We start from the raw sequence: 8,017 nt of genomic DNA, 5'->3' as shown, positions 1-8,017 counted from the left end.
TAAAATAATAAGGTAACAGTAATAAATTAGTAACTTTTATACTTCAAAAGGTAAGTTGGAATAAATATTAAGCTTACTTTTTAAATAAATAAATTACTACTTTATATCCCAAATTTACTTTTTAGAGAGTAAGTTTAATTCAAGTAATAGTAAGTTTTTATACATAAATAGTAACTCTTACTAATAACATGGTAAATTGATTAATAATCAAAACTTACTGATTTATGGGACACATGTACTATTTGATTAAAACATATTTCAAACTAGTATTAGGAAATTTATTTGAAATAACTATAAGATGTTTTATTAATGATTAATTCTTAATACCTTAGTTAGTAAGTACTCATAATATACCTGTATAATACATGATTATAGGTTTAATTTAAAAAAAATTATTTATATAGTTTAAAATACTATGAAAAATAGTTTGACTTTTCACATAATCTTGTGAAATATGTAAAAAAAATTTGTCATATTATAAGCTTTTAATCATTTTCAATTTTTTAAAACTTTGAAAGTTCGAATAACAATAACAACAAATCTTCCTAGTTATATATAGAATATTACTTGTTTATATATCAAAATTTTATAATTTAACACCTATGAATATAATAAGATGATAAAGTTTTAATAAATTTACATCTGAGACACAAGAAATAATAAGAGTAAAAGCCTAAACAAAATGAGAAATAATATAATAATAAAAATGACAAAATTAGTATAACAATTAATATAAGAAAATCAGTATGATCTGGATTTTTTCCCTTGGGAGATTGTTCATAAGAATAGGATCCAATAATTATAAATGAAAATCACATGCATGTATAATCTATTATATAATTTAAATTAAATTTAGTTCACCTATAAAATGGTCCTAAAATAATTAGTACACTATGATATATGTTATTTTAACAACAAATTTTTTTTTTACTAAAAGTCTGAAATATCCATGACATATGTATGAGGGATATTTTACCATATTTGTATCTCACATCTAATCATGAAAGTTAATTTGAGAAAAACTATTTTTGACAATAGAATTATTTTGAATTTAACCAACAAGTTGAGATTTTTTAAACAATAAAAGTGAAATATTTTGGGAACTTAGTTGTTTATTTTCCCGTAATAAAAAATTTAACATATGACAAATTATTCTTACATATTTTATAAGGTCATATGCAAAAAAAAAAAAGTTTTCATAGTATATTTAAAATGCTTCAAACATATAACATTTATAAATGATACGTACAATTGTAAGTTTCTTTAAGTAAAATAGTAAATTTATGCCACAAACTATTAAGTTTTGATGATTAACCAAATTTACTATTCTATCAACAATATTTACTATTAATCTATAAAAACTTACTATTACTTGAACTAAATTAACTCTCCAAAAACTAAGTATCAGATATAGAGTAGTATTTTACTTCAAAAAAAAAGGTTAGTTCCATATTTATTCAAGTTTACTTTTTGAGACATAAAAGTTACTAATTTATAAGGATAACTTACTATTTTTAATGCGAAACTTACTACCCAAAATTTTAGGCATTATCTTGTTTAGATGACCAGTACAACAGGTAATCAAATGGTCGCTAAAAGTATTTTTACCTGTTATATCAGGTAAAAATAGTTTCGTTACCATAACTATCGTTACTTCAGACTTTTCCACATGTAAAATGTACAAGAAGTAAGCATATAAAATCCTGTGCAAAAGTGCAAAAACTGCCTTGTAGCCTAATGTACTTTTGCAATTATTTTAGTTTTATCTAAATTGGTATAACTAAAATTTTCCGTTTGGATTATAAGTTTTTGAAGTTTATATAAAAAATACAATGATGAGACGATGTATGTAATTTGAAAAAATAATTAAGAATGCGTGATAGGAATGTTCCCAAAATTTTTTGGCGAAAATTCATAATCCAAACCCCTTAGATTCTCCTTCCTTGGTTTACTTTTTACCATATTGAAGGTCATGACCACGTCTAGAAACCTTGGAATCCCAACCCTAAATTTGCCACATCAGGCTCAAGCCAATAACAGCCGTCACAAAGAAGAAAAATACTACACATATTCTTTTTTTTTTTAATTAATACTAAACATTTTCTTAATAATATATAGATTATGAAAGAATTTATCTTCTCAAGGCTGATTCGACTCCTTGAAATATGCTCATTGGTTGATTTAACTTCAAACAATGGCAAACTATCATAGGCTTCTTTACGGCACCGTAGCACTGCACTAAGCTAACTATTCAGAAATCATCTGCTACATCCAAAACCAAGCCAAAGTAATGCTATCAAAGGATCCCAAAAGTTAATGAATTTTTCAGTCCAATTTAAGCCCAAGTGGAAGAGATGAAGGGAAAAAAAAAAACCAATTTTGGAAACTAAATTTGCAAATTTGCAAGTCAGGAGAACCAAAGAAACAAAAATGCTAGGTTTGTGAGTAAGATATTTGTCCCGCATTAGTTTGGGAAAGGAAAAACGAGTACTTAATACATAGGTAAAGATTCAAGACCTCTTATAACTTAAAATTTTGAAGTGAAATATGAGTTTGGACTTATCTATTGGGTCTCAACTTTCTTGTGTTTTGTCCTCGCAAGATCTTGGACAAAAGATATTTGTACTAAAAATATATGCTGTGATGCTCCGTCTTTGGATTACCAAGATAAAAACAGCAAAGCGTTGCATGCAAGATCTTCATCCATGGGCATTGTAGAATCAACGGATAACATATTTGTATAAAGAATAAACCTACTGCTGTCATGCACGGTTCTTGGATTTCCGAGACAAAATGTCGAAAACAGCAAAGAGTTGCATGTGACATCCCGCGCTTGGCGTCTAGTTAACTTGCAAAACTTCCAAACCCTCCAACAATCTTCATCACGGCTAGCTATAAATGAATCGCCCTCCTGCATGTTGCTTCTTACGCCGAGTCTTAGATTCTTCGAGCACTTTTCACAGCAGAGTCATTGATTTGCAGGTATGTGCGAGTCTTCAGAGTTTGTAGTATTAAGGCTGCTTGTTTATCTTATTATCCAAATTTTCGGGAGGGCATATGGAGAACCCATCAACGAGCAATGTCCACCGTGATGGCTTTGATCAACCTGATCAGACATCGGAGATTTTCCTTGTGAGTTTTCCTCCGGCTGGGATTTTCTATTGGCCTGATTTTCATCTTATACTGAACAAAGAAACAATGTGGTTGATTATCAGATGGTTTGCTTACATTGTTTTAGCATTCAGGCTTACAGTCCATATTCTAGCAAAGTTCATTGAAATAGTCCAACAGCTGGAGAAATGCTACATTTAATTTGTAAAGCAAATGGTACATATGGTCACTAAAGTATTTAAAATTTTATATCTCGGTCACTGACGAAATAGTCATTCGGCTAATTAAAAGCATATATCGATTAGCCGTTCAACCAAACAATGTACAGTTTTATTAGTTGAGTGACAAAAAAAATTACGTTTTTAAGTTGAAGAATGACGGTGACCATTTTGATTAACGAAAAGTTTAGTTACCAAAATGAGGAATTTTAAATAGTTTAACCACCATAGACAATAACTACTGTATGCTCTAATTTGGAGCAATTGTCACCATTCTAGTGTACAATCAGGAGATATCAATATGTTACTCGGGCTGTACAGTACTAAGCACCTATTCAGCTTGTCAAAAAAACAAGACAACTTACTAGTACAGTGGATGGAAAATCAGCCCATATTAATGACAAGGACTTATTACTTGACAGAGCCAGAGCAAAGAACCTGCTTTCTCTGAAGATGAGAACATCATATCCAATCCCAACTTTGACGATGGCCTTAACAATTGGTCTGGAAGAGGCTGCCAGATTGTTTTGCATGAAGCCAAAATTGTTCCTCCGTCTGGCAAGTTCTTTGCATCTGCTACGAATCGCACTGGTAGCTGGAACGGCATTCAGCGGGACATTACAGGCAAAGTACAGCGAAAGCTTGCTTATCAGGTTGTAGCTGTAGTTTCTGTATTTGGTAACAATGGGGCTGATGCAGAGGTTCGTGCAACATTGTTAATTCAGGCTGCAGATGATCAGCGCGAGCATTACATTGGGCTTGCGAGGTAAGTTATCGCCTGCCATGTCTGATACTTTTTCGTGTAGTTTGAAATGCAGCATGCAGGAGGTCTGTATAATGTATAGCACGAGTTGCAATCGTTATAAATATGAATTTGAAAAGCTAATGGTCTCATCCAAGAGTCAAGACATGCTTAATTACTTGGAGGAAAAAGTCTTCCTTTGTTAAGGCTCAATCATTTGGAGGAAGATCCTTAATTAGCTTCATTTTTTTTTTGTTTCTCTTTAATACAGGTTATACACCATATTCACCCAATTGACAATCTCCTTCATGTGAATTAGACCTGTTTCGTGGGTATATTCACATGAAAATAGTTAAGGAGTTGACTGGTTAAAATAAAAACTTTTGTTGGCAATTCTTTGACATGCTCATGCACATTAAAACAAAAAAAACCCGTTCATTTGCATGAAGAAAGTGATATACAGTGGTCTTCAATTACTTGGCATGTGCTTTGAGTTTTCATCCTATGTCTTCTCATATAGATGCAACAAAGTGACTTGCAAGTGCATTATCTTTAATCAGGCTTATTCATCTTTATCTGTGTCAATTTTTGATTGTCTGGTCTAGGTAACATAAAATTGCGCTCTTTCACTGTCTTGTATTTTCTACTATTCATCATGACATGTTTTATATGTGTAAAAATATCGGAAAGGTTTTCTAAAGTTAAAAAATCTACAGTGTAAAGGCTGCAGAAAAGGAATGGGTGCAGATGCAAGGAAAGTTTCTTCTCAATGGTTTCCCATCAAGAGTAATAATCTTTCTGGAAGGTCCTCCTCCAGGCACTGATATCCTTCTTGATGGCTTAGTCATCAAACATGCAGAAAAACTTCCTCCTTCACCTCCTCCAATAGTTGAGGTTAGTTTGAATAGCCAGGTTCCATGAAATGAATGTGTTTTTTGTATGTTATTAATTGCTCTGACTTCATTTCTCATTAATTCTTTTAGACTCGGCATAATTCTGCAGTCGATGTCTTTCAGAATCCAGCATATGGAGTCAATATAGTTGCTAATAGCGGCCTTAATGATGGCATTAATGGGTGGTTTCCATTGGGCAACTGCACCCTTAGTGTTGGAACTGGATCACCACGCATACTTCCTCCAATGGCTAGAGACGACTCACTTGGACCTCATGAGCCTTTAAGTGGTAGCCATATTCTTGTGTCAAACCGCACTGAAACATCAATGGGTCCTGCTCAGATGATTACTGATAAAGTGAAACTTTATTTGACATATCAATTATCTGCCTGGGTTAGAATAGGTCCTCGAGCTAATAGCCCTCAGAATGTAAATTTTGCTCTTTCTGTGGATGATGACTTGGCTAACAAGGGGCAAGTTGAGATTGGCGACGACAGATGGCATGAAATTGGTGGCTCTTTTAGGATTGAAGAACTACCAACTAAGGTGATGGTTTGTATTCAGGGTCCTTCTTCTGGTATTGATTTGATGGTGGCTGGACTACAAATCTTTCCAGTTGACAGGAAAGCAAGATTTAAAGCCTTGAGAAAACAAACAGATAAGGTGATTTTTCTTTGGCTTTTGTTGCTTTTGTGAGTAGAATAAGTTAAAAAATGATCCTGAACTACCTTCTGATTCATCTAGTCTGCCAAGTTTTCATATGTTCATATCTAGAAATGTGTTCTATAAGCTTTCTGAGATGAGGCTTTCTCCTTCCTCCTCATCCAGACAAGCGAAAGATGCTTCATTCTCTAACTTTGTCTTCTGTTACATTTACCACTGGACATGGATATTTTAGCTGCTTCATGCTTAGCATAGCCAGCATCTAGTGGCCAAAGCTGTCTATGTAGTCTCACTTTCTAATGTGTTCGCTAAACTACGTTTCCTTTGGCTTCTTTGAGAAATCGTGAAAATTAATAATCAGATATTCTTAAATGATTACAAACTAAAGTTTGTGCTTCCCTGCAGATACGAAAGCATGACATTGTCCTGAAATTTTCAGGATCAGAGTCGGATAGTTTGCTTGGAACCTCGATCAAAGTTAAACAAACTCATAATAGCTTTCCCTTGGGATCATGTCTGAGCAGAACAAACATCGACAATGAAGAATTTGTTGACTTCTTTGTTAACCATGTTAATTGGTCTGTCTTTGAGAACGAGTTGAAGTGGTCTTCCACAGAACCGCAGCAAGGAACCTTCAACTATAAAGATGCTGATGAACTCTTGAACTTCTGTACAAGTCACAAAATTCCAGTTCGCGGGGCATTGCATCTTCTGGGAGGTTGAGAGCGCAGTTCAACAATGGATGCGCAATCTGAACAACACCGATTTGCTGACTGCTGTTCAAAACCGCCTAACAGGGCTCTTAACACGCTACAAAGGGAAATTCCAGCATTATGATGTAGACAATGAGATGATGCACAGTTCATTCTATCAAGATCGAGTAGGCAAAGATATCCAAGCTAACATGTTCAAGATTGCAAAACAATTAGACCCCTCTCCCGTTCTATTTGTGAATGATTACAATGTTGAAGATGGCTCAGACAGCCGGTCATCCCCAGAGAAATACATCCAGCAAATAGATGAGCTCAATAAACCGGGGGCACCTGCGGGAGGTATAGGTATCCAGGGGCATATAGATTGCCCGGTAGGGCCTATTGTATGTTCTGCTCTTGATAAATTAGGAACTCTTGGGCTTCCAATCTGGTTTACAGAGCTAGATGTGTCTTCTAACAACGAGTACATTAGAGCTGACGATTTGGAAGTTATGTTTCGTGAAACTTTCACCCATCCAGCAGTTGCCGGTATAATGTTGTGGGGATTCTGGGAGTTGCTCATGTACAGCAAAAACGCGCATTTGGTGAATGCAGAAGGTGATCTCAATGAAGCTGGTCGAAGATACCTGGCCCTAAAGGAGGAGTGGCTGTCCCATGCTCAGGGCCACATTGATGAACGAGGACAATTCTCCTTCAGAGGATTTCAGGGATTGTATCAAGTGAAAATTATTACAGATGAACGCAACATTGTTAAAACTTTTGTTGTTGACAAGGGTGTGGAACCCCTGGTAATACCCATAGATCTATAGTCTTCATTGTGCTTGCTAATTCACAGAATCCTTGCCTAAAACTGTTCAAAAGTGCCTTGATGTCTTTGTTCTCTGTGCAATGTAAATTGTTATTTTCTGGAAACTTACTGATCCTTATTCATACGACTTGATATGTTGCTTCAATGAATAAACAAGCCAATTTTCTCTGTTTGGCATCCTTGTGTGGGTGGTGGTGATAACGAACATAGTTGGTGATGGGTGGTGGGGGAAGGGAAGGGTGTTTTTTCGGAAAAATAAATATTAAAAAAAAACTACTACAACAAGCTTTAGACCAACAGGTAACAAAAAAGACCATCCAAACGTCCATAATTCAGATTTGAGCCTGTTTTCTGAGTTGAAGCCAAAGGCGTGCTTTTTTATTTAGCACTGAAGGCCACGCCAAATGGGGCTTAAAAATTAGAGCCTGACATTATGCAGTGAAACTATTACGCCTTTTGTGCTTTTAAACAAAATTATTTTGAGTACAACAATTGCGGGGTTTAACTATAGTGCCATGCCTGCCATCTATTGGTTTCAACAAAGGGCACTTATAATTATCAATAGGGATGGCAATGGGGCAGTTTGGGATAAGGTAAGGCTCCCCTGTTAGTAAATAGTAATAACTACTACAGTAAATGGCTTTGACGTAAAGATTCATTTTCCTTAAGAAAATTTGTCCCCACTATTCTACTACCGGGTTTGCGGCAATTTCCTCCAAGAATAACAAAGTCAACCAGAATTTTCACACAGTAGTATGCAGAAATTCTCTTAAGAACGGTTTTAGAGAATATCGTTTTGAAAGAAGTAGAAGAATAGTAAAAGTAGAAGTAAAAAGTGAGCTTTCTGATATCTGGACATCCTTATTTAT

General features: G+C 34.7%; 1 pseudogene; it reads left to right on the top strand.

Annotated features, from left to right (window-relative positions):
- The first annotated feature begins 3,057 nt into the window (after window positions 1–3,057).
- LOC113750313 lies at window positions 3,058–7,149 on the top strand (annotated as a pseudogene).
- Window positions 7,150–8,017: the final 868 nt, after the last annotated feature.

Source organism: Coffea eugenioides, chromosome 10 (assembly GCF_003713205.1).
Source record: "Coffea eugenioides isolate CCC68of chromosome 10, Ceug_1.0, whole genome shotgun sequence".
Classification (NCBI taxonomy): Eukaryota; Viridiplantae; Streptophyta; class Magnoliopsida; order Gentianales; family Rubiaceae; genus Coffea; species Coffea eugenioides.
Note: the sequence above shows the minus strand (reverse complement) of the source record. Positions and strands in the feature narration are given on the sequence as shown.